Source organism: Coregonus clupeaformis, chromosome 5, assembly GCF_020615455.1.
Source record: "Coregonus clupeaformis isolate EN_2021a chromosome 5, ASM2061545v1, whole genome shotgun sequence".
In the NCBI taxonomy this organism is placed as follows: Eukaryota; Metazoa; Chordata; class Actinopteri; order Salmoniformes; family Salmonidae; genus Coregonus; species Coregonus clupeaformis.
The window spans coordinates 24,441,154-24,458,435 of NC_059196.1; positions in this window are offsets into that span (position 1 = coordinate 24,441,154).

Here is a 17,282-nt window from a genome sequence, read left to right on the forward strand (position 1 = left end):
GATAGCTAACTAACTTGGCTAGCTAGCTTGTTCCAGTTAGCTTTCTCATCATGAATGAAGCAGGTAGGGTAGTGTTGGGATCTATTTTCTTATAACTGGATGTGATGCCTAGCTTAGAAAGAATGCATTAATGATTAAACATGTTAAGTTGCGTCAATTCAAATCTGGTATTAGGAACAAAAGAGGTCAATACACGTCTTCTAAAATAGACTAGTATTTTAATTAATGCAAACCACTTCAATGGTAAATATGATGTTCGTATATACGGGTCCACTGAAATACCACGCAGGGCACTCAGAGAACTGATCCATTGTTCTAAGTTCTTCTCCAAATACTCTGACAGAGATAGTTCCCGCTCCCTGCTGGCCAATCAGAGTAGAGACTGAGCGTGGTTTAGACTTACTCAGCCAATCGTTGGCGCACAGGCTGGTCCCAGTCCCTTGGCGCTTCACTGTTGCCAGGCATAAGTTGTTATCATCACAACTTGTAGAGTCAGCACCTTTTTGCAGTACACGTCCTTGAGCGCGGTTTAACAAAGAGGCAGTGTGTATGTGTCTGTGAGAAATAAAAGTCTGTCTCACCCTACTCCCTAACATTCCTCACATGAATCACAGCTTGTTATGTTAAACAATTTATATCAGTACAGTACAAACCTATTATGTTTAATCATTAATGCATTCTTTCTAAGCTAGGCATCACATCCAGTTATAAGAAAATAGATCCCCACAATCCCCCTTTTCACACCCACTGGGTGTGAACCCAAAATAAGAAAACCCAAAATAAGAAATTTCAGGAAATTTTAGGATTCCCCGTATTGACACCCTCTAGGGTGTCACTCATTAAAATACAATACAAACAAAAAGAATCACACTTTTATTAATAGGCAATAATGATAATAAAAAGGCCTTCAGTCCTTCCATCTACACCCAACTTGTACTAGGTTGGCTACCAGCCACCCAGGAATTTCAAACCTTCACATAAGGAAAGACAAACATTCACAATGGTTAACTTGATTAATAAAGCATAAAACACATGATTAATAGAACACAAAACACAAGATTATTAAAACATAAAACACAAACAGGGAAGTAAATTTTGGCCCCCTTTAGACACCCTCTAAGGTGTCACTCCACCAAGCCTGGTAGGTCATATCCTTCATTCCTTAGGTCGGAGTCCGGGATTGGGCTGTATCTCACCATCTGTTGGGAAACCGCCTCCTCCATCGCCTTCCTCACCAACCCTCGGAAACAGGGAATAAGACAACATCCACAAAGAACAAGTATATCCATAGAAGCTATAACTTCACCCAGAATAGTTACAACAATAGTTTTCAATTTACCAAATATGTTATCAAACCACACTGCCTCTTTGTTAAACCGCGCTCAAGGACGTGTACTGCAAAAAGGTGCTGACTCTACAAGTTGTGATGATAACAACTTATGCCTGGCAACAGTGTGCAACAGTGAAGCGCCAAGGGGATGGGACCAGCCTGTGCGCCAAAGATAGGCTGAGTAAGTCTAAACCACGCTCAGTCTCTACTCTGATTGGCCAGCAGGGAGTGGGAACTATCTCAGTCAGAGTATTTGGAGAAGAACTTAGAACAATGGATCAGTTCTCTGAGTGCCCTGCGTGGTATTTCAGTGGACCCGTATATACGAACATCATATTTACCATTGAAGTGGTTTGCATTAATTAAAATACTAGTCTATTTTAGAAGACGTGTATTGACCTCTTTTGTTCCTAATACCAGATTTGAATTGACGCAACTTAACAATTGGTGACCACCGACTGTGATCTGGTAGAAGGGACTTCGCTGGGTATTGTCCGGCCCATTGGACATCGCTGTCATTGGACGGTGTGTTTCACAAAGAGTCCGGACTACTAAAAACAGGTAAGCAGACACCTATTGTTATATAACTAAAGTTCTGTACATTGGCATTATCCAAATTAAATTTGTGAAACACCTGTCTGATGTAAGTGAACTAAATTATGAAACTATTATGAGTAGATGAGCACCATATTGTGACATGCAAACCTGTGGTGAATGTGATGTTAAACCATGGTACCATACAGTATTTGTTCTACCGGCAAGGTCCGTAACTGCGAGGGTACGGCTAGGTTCGAAGATACAGGGAAAAATTGACTTAAGTAATTGCTATCGGCAAGGTTCGTAACTACGTGGGTGCGGCTAGGTTCGAAGAATTACACCGGCAAGGTCTGTAACTTCGAGGGTATGGCTAGGTTCTGGAAATTTTAGATAGTGTTGCGCTATCGGCAAGGTCCGTAACTAGTACGGCTATGATCGTAGGAGCACTTTAAAGTACATTATAGTGTTGCGCTTCGGCAGGGAGCTGTACTTGGGGGTACCGCCGAGATCGGAGGAGCACTTTAAAGTATAGGGTGTTGTTGTATGCATGAGAGTGCGAATGATCCCAGTGTAATAAAATAGTGTTTGCAGACTAAATAAAAGAGGGAATGCGGGTTACTAAAATTAATAAACCTGTATACCTTGATAGAAAACTAATTAGGAATTAAAGACGTCTGTGGCTGTCCAAACTGTATAATTTGTGAATAACTGTTGGGTTTGTGGTTGCTTAAACCGTATAACCCGTTAATAACAATTGGGAACATAAAAGGTGAAATAATGAATAACTAGTATGACTAAACTGAAACGTTTGAACTGATTGTTTGACATAGCATAATACTGGTTTTAAATAATTAAGTTGAAGCTATTTGGTTTATTATTTAATTTAACGGTTGATGTTTGACCCTGCAAAATACTGGTTAAATAATTAGACTGAAATTATTTGGTTTATCATTGAAATATAAAGTACAGAATATTTACATTTGCGGTGATTTGGCAGACGCTCTGGTCCAGAGCGACTTATGGGAGTGATTGGGGTTGAGTGCCTTGCTCAGGGGCACATCGGCAGATTTTGCGCCTGGTCGGCTCGGGGATTGGAACCGGCAACCTCTCGGTTGTTGGCGCGGCGCTATTGGTCACTAAGCTGCCTGCCGCCCCATATGAGTTTAAGGTTGTGCCGTTGTTTGATCATGTGATAAGGTTTAATGGGTAATCGGACCATAACTAATGTGGGTATGGAAGTAATGTATAAACAGTGGAGAGCCAATAGGGGGCTCCATTGAACTATTATGTTGTGTTGGGCATTTCGGTGGCATGAGGTGAAGTCTGTGTGTATGAGTGAATTCAACGGCTGGTGTGGGTGGTGACCGGATGCTACGGAGTGTTTGGTTTGGTGATGTTGAATGAACGATTTGTAGCGTGTTTTGGGGTTTGGTTTGGTGATGTTGAATGAACGATTTGTAGCGTGTTTTGGGGTTAAATAGAAAGACTCACTTATTCAATAGAGAATGGGTGAAGGGTGAGATAGCATTACTTTGTGTTGCTGAATGAGGTGAAAGCTAGTGCAGTTTTCATTTGGTGACGTCACTTGCTCTATGAACTGGAAGTATTTACTTTGAAAGCATCGCGGAATGTGTGGAGTGACTGGCAATGTATGGAGAGGGTCCCTGGTTCGAACACAGGTAGGGACAGTGGGTAAAGCTTTCGCATTGGGGCTATAGACCCAGATTACTACGTGGATTGAGAAATGTGAAAGGTTGAATTAGATAGCTTAAGTAGAAGTATTCTAGAAAGGTCTATGAAAATATGTTACTAGGTCCTCGCGCCTTCCCCGTTGGATAGAAAGGAGCAAGGGGAGGGGTGAGAGATAGTTCAAATGATATGAATATCATTAAATGTATACTTATCAACGATAGCAAGTCGTTTTATTAATTAGGGCCTAATCAGAGAGAACAGTTAAAGAAATTGAATAGCGAACTGAAATGGCGATAGAGCTGTGAAAATTGAGTTGAGGACAAAGGAGAGTAATTTATGGCTCTGGTTAAAGAATAAAAAATGGAGACAGTCAAGACAGTTGGATTGGGCTGTGGGATTTCAGGTAGAGGTCTGAATGCCTGACTGGAAGGCAGTGCTTTGATACATTCTAATTGTTATTACTTTATTCGATGGGTTGCTTGACGCCAGTTGTGTATGCAAATAGTTGGTGAATTCTAGAACGATAATTTATTTTCATTACGGGGACCAGGGGATGCAAGTGGCTTTGGCTGTTGTGCTGGGGGAATAGCGCAAGCCTGTGGGTGGGTTCTGGATTTGTTAGATAAACAAACTTATATTTTAAACTAAAGTAATGCAATAGGCTACAATTATAACATTATCAGAAAAAGGCACAATTTAATGTGAAATAGTTATTATAATTATTATGAATAGTTATTACAGTTATTATCATTGATCCAGTAATGATAGAAGAATAGTAGAGGAAAGGCAAGGGATTAAATCTCATTTAGGGAAAGCAGAAGAGTATGAAGATATATTAGGGAGAAAATACCATTAACTGAGGGAACATTTGATGTAACCGTGATTGTATTGGCTAAAAAATGAAATATGACATTTACAGGGGGGACAGGAACAATAGAAGAGGAGACAGATTTGCCTAGGGGGTTGATAAAATAATTGATAATGGATCATTTGAGATGAGATCACATGTAGCAGAGTTAGGGTAATCAATTAAATAATCATTGTATACTCGAGGAATTTTGAGTGGTTTTATATATTAGTTATGAGGAATTAGATTGATACAAACAATTATTGATGGGTTAGGACTGGGGATACAGTGGGGGGAAAAAGTATTAGTTAGCCACCAATTGTGCAAGTTCTCCCACTTAAAAAGATGAGAGAGGCCTGTAATTTGCATAATAGGTACACTTCCACTATGACAGACAAATTGAGGAGAAAATATCCAGAAAATCACATTGTAGGATTTTTAATGAATTTATTTGCAAATTATGGTGGAAAATAAGTATTTGGTCACCTACAAACAAGCAAGATTTCTGGCTCTCACAGACCTGTAACTTCTTCTTTAAGAGGCTCCTCTGTCCTCCACTCGTTACCTGTATTAATGGCACCTGTTTGAACTTGTTATCAGTATAAATGACACCTGTCCACAACCTCAAACAGTCACACTCCAAACTCCACTATGACCAAGACCAAAGAGCTGTCAAAGGACACCATAAACAAAATTGTAGACCTGCACCAGGCTGGGAAGACTGAATCTGCAATAGGTAAGCAGCTTGGTTTGAAGAAATCAACTGTGGGAGCAATTATTAGGAAATGGAAGACATACAAGACCACTCGATCTGGGGACAGCAACAGTGTGTGAAAACCTTGTGAAGACTTACAGAAAACGTTTGACCTGTGTCATTGCCAACAAAGGGTATATAACAAAGTATTGAGAAACTTTTGTTATTGACCAAATACTTATTTTCCACCATAATTTGCAAATAAATTCATTAAAAATCCTACAATGTGATTTTCTGGATATTTTCTCCTCAATTTGTCTGTCATAGTGGAAGTGTACCTATGATGAAAATTACAGGCCTCTCTCATCTTTTTAAGTGGGAGAACTTGCACAATTGGTGGCTGACTAAATACTTTTTTCCCCCACTGTATCTGTATCATGTTTTGTGTGTACTACCATCTTTAGATTATAACCAGGAGAAAGAGAATTAGCTTATCTCATTGGAATGTTGCCCAGGGCTAGGGGGAGCAGTAGTGAAGTTAGGCAGTATTTAAGTGGGGCCTGGCTATTTGTGGTTGTTGTTTTTCAAATTGGGTTTTTCAAACAAAAAACAACACACCTAGTATGATATTTATAAAGCCTTGTTGTTTCAATTTTGGGGGGATTTCAGCAGGTCAAGGGTGATAGGTCTTAGAGGAGCACGCACAGTGAATTTTATGGAGTTTTTCGGTTTTGGCTGAGTTTGGGGTATATATGATTTCTTATGAGAATGAATGTCAGAGGACTTAATGAACACTTGGGATAAGTAACATTTATGAAATATTTAGAATAATGGTAATGTTTGGTATACTATGGGATGGAACAGTTCGTTGAATAATTTCAATTGCCTCTGAAATCTGTTTTGACTGTTTTTGGTGTTAATTAATCATCCACACTAGTAAATTCTAAAGGCATGAGCGGAGGACTTTAAGATAGTAAAATAAACTAAGTTGAGGGTAATTTATAATACTGTGAAAAGTGTGAAGAAGATTATAATTTAGTAATAATATATATGATTTGAACCATAAAATTACAGAAGAGAGTGAGAGCTTTCCCTGAATGAGGGATACATGTTGTTAGTAAATTGTACTAATCTTGGATTACTTTTACGGGATAGAAGTAAATTGAGGTATTATCAAATGTTGTCATTTAAATTTCATTTTTAGTATGCTTTAATAAACAACAAGTTGGTATTTGAAACTAAATTAATGCAATGAGCTGCAGTAATCAGAGGAAGGCACAATCTAATGCGAAACAGCTATAACCTAGATCATTTATTTAGTAATGAGATCAGGAAGGGAGGAGCAATAAAGAAGCAAGGGACAGTCTAAGAAAATAATTAAAAATAAGGGATGGCAATTGGATGATAAATCACCAATATTACCTAAGTGATTGTTTAGGTAGGTGGTAATATTGACACATTAGCAAATCATGTGTCAAAAGGGGGATGGTAGGATTAAATAATAAATATATACAAAGGAGAGGACAAAATACTTTTAAAAAATTGAGAGCTGAACATGTGAAGATAATTTATTAACCACACCCGTATGTCAGAGGTTTTGTGCCGCACAGGTGAACTAAAGGAGAAGGTGACCCACTCTATCTAACCAGGTGACTGGTGAGCATCCAGTCCCTAAAGAAGAAAAACTGGAAGCAGGCCTGTTGGGAAGGGCCCTACCAAGTCCTATTGGTCACTGCCTTTGCCATTAGAATAGCTGAGAGATCCACCTGGGTGCATGTCACACACTGCAAAAAAGGTAAACCCAGCTACACCTGACGAACAAACACAGAGTTAGGAGAAAGAACCGATCACCACTAGGGCTCGGGGGTTGGCTCCTTAACGAAGATTCCCTTACCATGTCTGATCATCCCTGTGTGAGTTCGATAGAAAGTAAAGCAATGGGTTGGCCTCCGGCGTCTGACATGTTCTCAGGGCGAGGGTGGGGATTCACAGGTCTCCTGATGGTAGGTAGCTGTCTGATTGTGGGGGCCATATTCCTAACACACTCAAACCCTCCTGATCCGCCAGAAGTAGTAGTAGTTAACCAAACACAAGTTGATAAAATAATACCTGAGCACAGTCTACGAAGGCATAGGAGACAGCTAGACGTAGGGAAAGGGGAAGTACTAGGGACTGTAGGGAAGGACATCACCTTTTGAGGTCTTTGCGGACCAGTTGGGGACTACTGGCTGGTAGTATCGTAAAGGATGGGAGATATATATGTATGTCACCATGTACATCCTGGGACTATGTAGTTGCTCATACCGAGCGGGGGATATATCAATCTCCATACACAGTTTAAGGACAGGTGTAGTATTGTGAAAGTAGGGAATTACCAGAAATGGCAGTGCGACCCATATAAGGGTAGAATTCTGAAAGTCTGAATTACGCTAAAACAGGTTACAGACCTGACAAGTGAGATATCCTCTTCAACTGGGGCACCCTATAGAGTAAACCTCTCTGAGGGAGGTAGTGAGACCGGGGCTGTGGTGAAGATAGTGCAAACTATAGACCTGAAGGAAGTAGTACAGGTGGAGACGGGGTATAGAGATCCTAACCTGTGGTTGGAATGGATTCAGTATACGGCAAGAACTATGTCTAAAGAGGACTGTTATGCCTGTGGGACAGCCAAACCAAGGTTAACAACTACTCTGTTCCCCTTGACAGGCTTTAACTCTCCGTCAGGTTTATCCTCCATGATGAAATTGTTCAAGCCACCTGGGAATGTGGTGAAGGAGTGTTGTAGTAACTTGCACTATCTGTATCCCCCGATAACAAAGTCACCCCGACCTAGGTTGCCTCCGTTTGAAGTCTCAGGGGATTCTTATTATTGTTTTTCTAGGACTAATAAGATAGGATACAGGGTAGGGCATCTTAGCTCCTGCTCCCACACAGAGAATGTCACAACTAAAGAGACCATCACTAATCTCTCCTCTTTGTTGCAGCCAGAGGATTTTAGGAACCAAAACAGGCCTGTGCTTACATCTGATGGTTGTGTGGTGATAACAGATTGTGAACTCACCTACATACGCAAACAATCAAACGTGTCAGAGATTGGTGAGTTGTCACGTAGAAAGTGGGACCTCCTCCCGGGATCCTTTGATGAAAGGATATATATTGATGGGATAGGAGTACCTTGAGGGGTTCCAGAAGAATTCAAAGCTAGGAATCAGATCGCAGCTGGGTTTAAATCAAGTCTTTTCTGGTGGTCAACAATTAATAAAAACGTAGTTTGGATAAATTATATTTACTATAACCAGCAAAGATTTATAAACCACACTCGTGATGCAATAAAGGGATTGGCTGAGCAGACAGCGGCAACTAGCTTAATGGCATGGCAGAATAGAATAGCTTTAGATATGCTTTTGGCTGAGCGGGGCGGAGTTTGTGTTCTGTTTGGATCTATGTGCTGTACTTTCATCCCCAACAATACAGCACCTGACGGGTCCGTGACCAAAGCGCTTCAGGGACTCACCATGCTGGCGAACGAACTGGCTGAGAACTCTGGTATTGATAGCTCCCTAAACGGTTGGTTTGATAACATATTTGGTCAATGGAAAACTATTGTTGTAACTATTCTGGGTGAAGTTATAGCTTCTATGGGTATACTTGTTCTTTGTGGATGTTGTCTTATTCCCTGTGTCCGAGGGTTGGTGAGCAAGGCGATGGAGGAGGCGGTTGCCCAACAGATGGTGAGATACGGCCCAATCCCGGACTCCGACCTAAGGAATGAAGGATATGACCTACCAGGCTTGGTGGAGTGACACCCTAGAGGGTGTCTAAAGGGGGCCAAAATGTACTTCCCTGTTTGTGTTTTAATAATCTTGTGTTGTGTTTAACCATTGTGAAGGTTTGTCTTTCCTTATGTGAAGGTTTGAAGTTCCTGGGTGGCTGGTAGCCAACCTAGTACAAGTTGGGTGTAGATGGAAGGACTGAGGGTTTTTATATTTTTTATATATTATCATTATTGCCTATTAATAAAAGTGTGATTCTTTTTGTTTGTATTGTATTTTAATGAGTGACACCCTAGAGGGTGTCAATAGGGGGAATCCTGCATTTCCCTGAAATTTCTTATTTTGGGTTTTCTTATTTTGGGTTCACACCCAGTGGGTGTGAAAAGGGGGAGTTTTGGGATCTATTTTCTTATAACTGGATGTGATGCCTAGCTTAGAAAGAATTCATTAATGATTAAACATAATAGGTTTGTGCTGTACTGATATAAATTGTTTAACATAACAAGCTGTGATTCATGTGAGGTATGTTAGGGAGTAGGGTGAGACAGACTTGTATTTCTCACAGACACATACACACTGCCTCTTTGTTAAACCGCGCTCAAGGACGTGTACTGCAAAAAGGTGCTGACTCTACAAGTTGTGATGATAACAACTTATGCCTGGCAACAGTGTGCAACAGTGAAGCGCCAAGGAGATGGGACCAGCCTGTGCGCCAACGATAGGCTGAGTAAGTCTAAACCACGCTCAGTCTCTACTCTGATTGGCCAGCAGGGAGCGGGAACTATCTCTGTCAGAGTATTTGGAGAAGAACTTAGAACAATGGATCAGTTCTCTGAGTGCCCTGCGTAGTATTTCAGTGGACCCGTATATACGAACATCATATTTACCATTGAAGTGATTTGCATTAATTAAAATACTAGTCTATTTTAGAAGACATGTATTGACCTCTTTTGTTCCTAATACCAGATTTGAATTGACACAACTTAACAGTAGCTAGCTACCTTGTGGTAGGGTTTTGTGAAATTATAATATTTTCTTGCAATAGACATAATTTTGGATTCATGATTTATGCATTGACAGTTTGGAGTGGATCACAGACCAACACTACCAGCACGTTGGGTCTGGACTGCGAGGGACCACTGCTGGCAACTTAATCTGCACCCATCGCAACCATCATCCATAACAAACAGGGCAGGTAGGGGTATTGAGAGTGTGCAACTTTACATTTTTTCTTAAATAAATAAAATACATTTTAAGCAAAGACTGGCCTACATTTGCATCTTTACAGAAAACGTGTTGTGAATGGAGCTCTGGATTTTCTATGCTGCATTTAAAAAAACAGAAATAGCAGAGGTGCTTTGGATTAAATATGATGATCTTTGCTTTTCCGTGGCTTGTAGCCTACTACTGACTATAGTGCAAATGTATGCTCAGTTTTGTCACCATGTGAAGAAGCACGATGATTTTCGGCGCCTGAACAGGTCAAATATTTTGTCCGCTGGACATTGATCATGCGTCGGATTTTGCCCATTTTCGATCCGACATACTGTATGAGGATGAATATTACATATCATGTAAGGATATCTATTGAAATTATGATTTTTTTTGAAATACAGATCCATAAATGATCAGGTAATGACTACAGATATGATACATTACTGAAAGTATGTGAATTTGTTCATGCCTAAGTATAAAGGCTTAGATACAAGCATGGCAACATACCCTTTCCAATGTTAAAATACTCTACAAATACACTACATGACCAAAAGTATGTGGACACCTGTTCATCGAACATCTAATTCCAAAATCATGGGCATTATTCTGGAGTTGGTCCCCCCTTTGCTGCTAGAACAGCCTCCACTCTTCTGGGAAGGCTTTCCATTAGATGTTGGAACATTGCTGCAGGGATTTGCTTCCATTCAGCCACAAGAGCATTAGTAAGGTGGGGAACTGATTTTGGGCAATTAGGCCTGGCTCGCAGTCTGCGATCCAATTCATCCCAAAGGTGTTCGATGGGGTTGAGGTCAGGGCTCTGTGAAGGCCAGTCAAATTGGGCGGCAGGTAGCTTAGTGGGTAAGAGCGTTATGCCAGTAACCGAAAGGTCGCTGGTTCTAATCCCCGAGCTGACTAGGTGAAAAATCTGTCGATGTGCCCTTAAGCAGGGCACTTAACCCTAATTGCTCCTGTAAGTCGCTCTGGATAAGAGCGTCTGCTAAATGACAAAAAAATATATATATATATATATATATATATATATTCCACACCTATCTCGACAAACCATTTCTGTATGGACCTCGATTTGTGCACGGGGCGTTATCATGCTGAAACAGGAAATTCCCCAAACTGTTGCCACAAAGTTGGAATCACAGAATTGTCTAGAATGTCATTGTATGCTGTAGCGTTAAGAGTGTTGCAACCGAGGACAGATGATTTTTACGAGCTATGCGCTTCAGCCTTCGGCGGTCCTGTTCTGTGAGCTTGTGTGGCCTACCACTTTGCGGCTGAGCCGTTGTTGCTCCTAGACGTTTCCACTTCACAATAACAGCACTTAGTTGACAGGGGCAGTAATTTGACGAACTGACTTGTTGGAAAGGTGGCATCCTATGACGGTGCCACGTTGAAAGTCACTGAGCTCTTCAGTAAGGCCATTTTACTGCCAATGTTTGTCTATGGAGATTGCATTGCTGTGTGCCAGATTTTATGCACCTGTCAGCAACGGGTGTGGCTGAAACAGCCGAATCCACTAATTTTGAAGGGGTGTCCACATACACTATATACAGTGAGGGAAAAAATATTTGATCCCCTGCTGATTTTGTACGTTTGCCCACTGACAAATAAATGATCAGTCTATAATTTTAATGGTAGGTTTATTTGAACAGTGAGAGACAGAATAGCAACCAAAAAAATCCAGAAAAACGCATGTCAAAAATGTTATAAATTGATTTGCATTTTAATGAGGGAAATAAGTATTTGACCCCCTCTCAATCAGAAAGATTTCTGGCTCCCAGGTGTCTTTTATACAGGTAACGAGCTGACATTAGGAGCACACTCTTAAAGGGAGTGCTCCTAATCTCAGCTTGTTACCTGTATAAAAGACACCTGTCCACAGAAGCAATCAATCAATCAGATTCCAAACTCTCCACCATGGCCAAGACCAAAGAGCTCTCCAAGGATGTCAGGGACAAGATTGTAGACCTACACAAGGCTGGAATGGGCTACAAGACCATCGCCAAGCAGCTTGGTGAGAAGGTGACAACAGTTGGTGCGATTATTCGCAAATGGAAGAAACACAAAAGAACTGTCAATCTCCCTCGGCCTGGGGCTCCATGCAAGATCTCACCTCGTGGAGTTGCAATGATCATGAGAACGGTGAGGAATCAGCCCAGAACTATGCTGGAGGATCTTGTCAATGATCTCAAGGCAGCTGGGACCATAGTCACCAAGAAAACAATTGGTAACACACTACGCCGTGAAGGACTGAAATCCTGCAGCGCCCGCAAGGTCCCCCTGCTCAAGAAAGCACATATACAGGGCCGTCTGAAGTTTGCCAATGAACATCTGAATGATTCAGAGGAGAACTGGGCGTTGTGGTTAGATGAGATCAAAATCGAGCTCTTTGGCATGAACTCAACTCGCCGTGTTTGGAGGAGGAGGAACACGGCGAGTTGAGTTCATGCCCTCAGCCAGGGCATTGAAAATGGGTCGTGGATGGGTATTCCAGCATGACAATGACCCAAAAACACACGGCCAAGGCAACAAAGGAGTGGCTCAAGAAGAAGCACATTAAGGTCCTGGAGTGGCCTAGCCAGTCTCCAGACCTTAATCCCATAGAAAATCTGTGGAGGGAGCTGAAGGGTCGAGATGCCAAACGTCAGCCTCGAAACCTTAATGACTTGGAGAAGATCTGCAAAGAGGAGTGGAACAAAATCCCTCCTGAGATGTGTGCAAACCTGGTGGCCAACTACAAGAAACGTCTGACCTCTGTGATTGCCTTTCAAGGGTTTTGCCACCAAGTACTAAGTCATGTTTTGCAGAGGGGTCAAATACTTATTTCCCTCAATTAATAACATTTTTGACATGCGTTTTTCTGGATTTTTTTGTTGTTATTCTGTCTCTCACTTTTCAAATAAACCTACCATTAAAATTATAGACTGATCATGTCTTTGTCATTGGGCAAACGTACAAAATCAGCAGGGGATCAAATACTTTTTTCCACTCACTGTATACAAAAGTATCTACACATACAGTATGTGACAAGTACACCATTTTTGGAGACCACTTTTAGCTCGTGGGCGCTACTTTCAGAACTACTGGCTAAAACGTATACAAAAGTACTGGAGAATATCTTTAAGAGGCATTAAAAGAAGACAAAAAGTATCCATCATACGCATTTGGTGTGTCATCATAGTAGCCTCTGACTTGTGGTCAGAATCGCTCAGGTGGAACAAACTTCAATTTGCGCCTTTTTTCAATGCTGAATAGAATGTCATTGAGAAAACAGAAAGCTGTCATGTGTTTTTCGCAAACATCCTTTCTGAATTCAAAATAATCCAAGAAGTAATCTATTTTTTCAAATCCAACCCTGCACAAGCACACATTGAAATGTACACACATGCACAGAGACACACACCAATGTAATTTAATACTCATACACACAGTAGAGACACTCACAAGCACACATTGAAAATGTACACACACACACGTAACACTTTACTTGATTATAGATTGGCATTCATAAAACCTTTATGAAACCATTCATGACATACATTATCTAAATAATAGTCAGAATAGAACACACCTTTACTTAGGCTGGGATTTACTCCGATAACCTAATAAATTTAACGGTTACCGTAATAACTTTTCCGCTTATGTCATCCGGTGGTTATTACATTATCAGGTGAGTAGCAACATTGTTTTATGAATAACGTATTAACTTCAACCAATCATGTAATAACTTAACAAAATCAACCCTTATTTTGATGGACATTAAATGGGGAATACACATATTTACCTGATTTGTTTCATATTAATAGTTAACTATTAATATGCTTAACAATAGTAGAGACATTTCTTAACTACCAATGCTGTGCTTTTCGTAAGGATGGTTCCCTCTAGCTCCCTGCAGCTGGTCTGGGCGTGAAGTCAAGGACATGGGATAGAGATAAACTTGAGGAACAGATAGACCTGTATTGTTTCAATTTCTCGTTGCTTACACATAGCCACAAGAAGAAAACAAGGTGGCTCCTGATCTGCCAGGGAGGGGCGTGCTTGTATGAAAAACAGAGATTGTTTTAGACACTTTGCAGAACTTATGAAGAGCTATACAAATCCTGTTGACTCTGTATTAACTTTTGTCTGCAATTGCATAACTAAATATATTTTACATATACTTAGAAGCCGTTGTCTGTGTCATTTTCTAATGTTTAAAGTTTGCTTAAGAATAACAAAGAATCCTCTACATTTTGGCGAGCTTGCCAGGAGTGAGTGACCACCCGCCGTTGGAGTGAGCGTCGACCCACTGTGCTGCGCAACTAATTACTAAAGGTAAGCAGACGGCTGTTATATCTAAAGTCTGTAATTTGAACAAAGCACTGTGTGGTTGATGACTCATTCTGACACGTAAGTGGCGCCTCACTCACAGTATGCTGTTCATTTAAGAGACGAAACCTACATTGTGGTATATATTGATTTATTACTAAACTCTTAATAGATAAACCTGTTGGAAACTGACACAGACCACCTAGGTGATAGTTAGAAATTCCTAGGTGTGAATATGATTGAAGGCCTGTAACTGTTCACTCCAGAGTGCTAGGACGGTAAACGAGAGGTATGTTCTAGTTGTGTTGTCTGTTGTATAAATTGTATATATATGATTATGAGTGACTCATTGTTGTATGTTGTATAAATTGTAGTGACTGACTATCGGTGATGGTTAGGCTTGTATTTGTTTGATGATGAATAATTAAACGGCTAGATTGTGGAGTTACAATTCTGGTGTATCTCAATACGTGTTTGAACGAAGGGCATTTGCCTTGGTTGAATGGACTTTTAGTAACAACGGACACCAGGCTAGGTGTGCCGCATTAAACCTTGATTTATATGCTAAAACTGTTATAGAAACTAACAACTTTAGATATAGGTTGTCCTTGTCTGTATTGAGTGGAACCTCTTTTGAAACTGTTTTAGGGCCATTTCCAAATGAGAATTTGCCTGCTGAAATTAGAATAATAATTCAGACCAAACCTATTACCTCCCTAGTTCCTGTGTTTGTTGAACCCTTTACCCTAGCCTGGCTGGCGAACGGTTGTAATACCGTTGAGTTATCAGTTCGCCTTTTGGGAGGGCAGAGGTTGCTCCCGGGGCCCTGATGGCCTCTGGAGACAACACCTTTCAGGTAAACCTGTGTTGCCAACACAACTTATCCCGTCAGTTTGCCGAACGGCACATGGGATGTGTCATTCGCCAAGAGGGGATATGGTAACCAAGATTTCACAAGATTGGTTTTGCCCAAATTTAACAGAACATGTGAAACAACACATTTTTAAATGCGTCACGTGCATACACTACAACATTGCCAAGGGGACACCACTTAAATCTGGTCATTTCCCCTCACCTAGTGGCCCATTTACACACATTGCAATGGATTTTATTGATATGACTGAAAGAGTGGAGAGAAAGCGCTATTGTTTAGTAATAATTGACCGATTCACAAGATGGGTAGAGGCATTTCCTACTACCCACTGATGCTAAAACATTAGCTAAAATTCTGGTAAGGGAAATATTCCCTAGATTCGGAATCCCAGAAAGCTTGTCTGCAGACAATGACACCCATTTCACTTGAGATGTCATAGCCCAAATTGCCCTTATGCTGGGGATAGATCAGAAATGTGTCTGTATCCATCACCCACAAAGCAATGGGGTTACAGAGCCAACCAGACTCTTAAAGGAGGACTGGCGAAGGCTTGCCACTCGACAGGTAAAACCTGGGTAGAGTGCGTACCTCTGGTGCTGATGAAAATGCGAAGCAGCCCCAGAGGTACTGGATATAGCCCTCATGAGATGTTAACAGGCCGTCCCATGAATGTCCGATCTCATAGGCCCATGACTGACAAACAGACTGACCTGACTAGACTGGAAGATGACCTGTTAGGATATATGAAGGAACTAACTTCTACTGTTAGATCTGTATTCTCACTCTAGGAAAGCCCAGGAAGTGCCAGACGGAGAGGATAAAGACGACATCCCTGTCCAAATCGGTGACTGGGTGAAAACTGAAGGTTCACAAGCGAAAATGGAACCAGCCAAGATGGATGGGACCATACCAAGTGATCCAGGCTACCCCGACGGCTGTCAGAGTGACCGAGAGACAGGGATGGCACCACCTGTCACACTGCCAGAAGATGGAGAACCACCCACCAAAAGAATGAAGAATGACTAGAACCTGCCACCTGATGAAGACTCAACAGTTCTGCATGGACTCCATGGAGACAGGAGGGGAGGCCGTGAGCCACATCCACTGGGCCATGAATGTGCTGTGTTATGTGTAATAATCTGTGCTCTGCTTGCTTCCTCAGTCTCTGGGGTGGAAATACAGAACATGGAATAGTCCCAAAAGTGCAAAAACCATCAATCTGGCACTCCAGGCAGGCTCAAGCAAACGCTCAAAGTATTTGAACGATTTCAAATACTATTTGAACCCAGATCTGGATGGCGCAGAACTAACCCAGTCAGTAACACTAGCAACCATCCAGCTCAATCCCACCAGATATTTCTACTATAGAACAACTTGACAATAATAATAATAGTAATACTGTAACAAAAACAGGACTTTTGTTTTGAAGATTACATATGATTGATGTTGTATTAATGTGGTATTAAATAAAATAGAGCCTGCACACTCATAGGCTCCACCAGGTACCTTTATACACAAACAACTTTTAGATCCTGCAAGGATCTTCGTCAGGTTTTAATGTGGTATGAAGTTTATTATGAATGATCCTGCAACATTCATGAAGGGGTTATAAATGATTTCATGAAGGCAGGGCCCTTTACAGAGAGAGAGGGAGATGTGACGGTTCCTTAATGTTTTGGCTGTATAATACAGGTTTCTTCAATTGAATTTAATATTAAAACCTGTGTTTGTCATAGAACGATGCCAGGACTAGTTCATGTGGATGTGGATAGATTTCCAGCGTTGTGCTTCGTTTGACAGTGCATATCTTTCTGCCAAGAAGTGACGGGACTTTCAGCAAATTAAATGGGCAGGAAATAGGCTGGACTTCTGAGGCTGGTAACTCTAATGAACTTATCCTCTGCAGCAGAGGTAACTCTGGGTGTTCCATTCCTGTGGCGGTCCTCATGAGAGCCAGTTTCATCATAGCGCTTGATGGTTTTTGCGACTGCACTTGA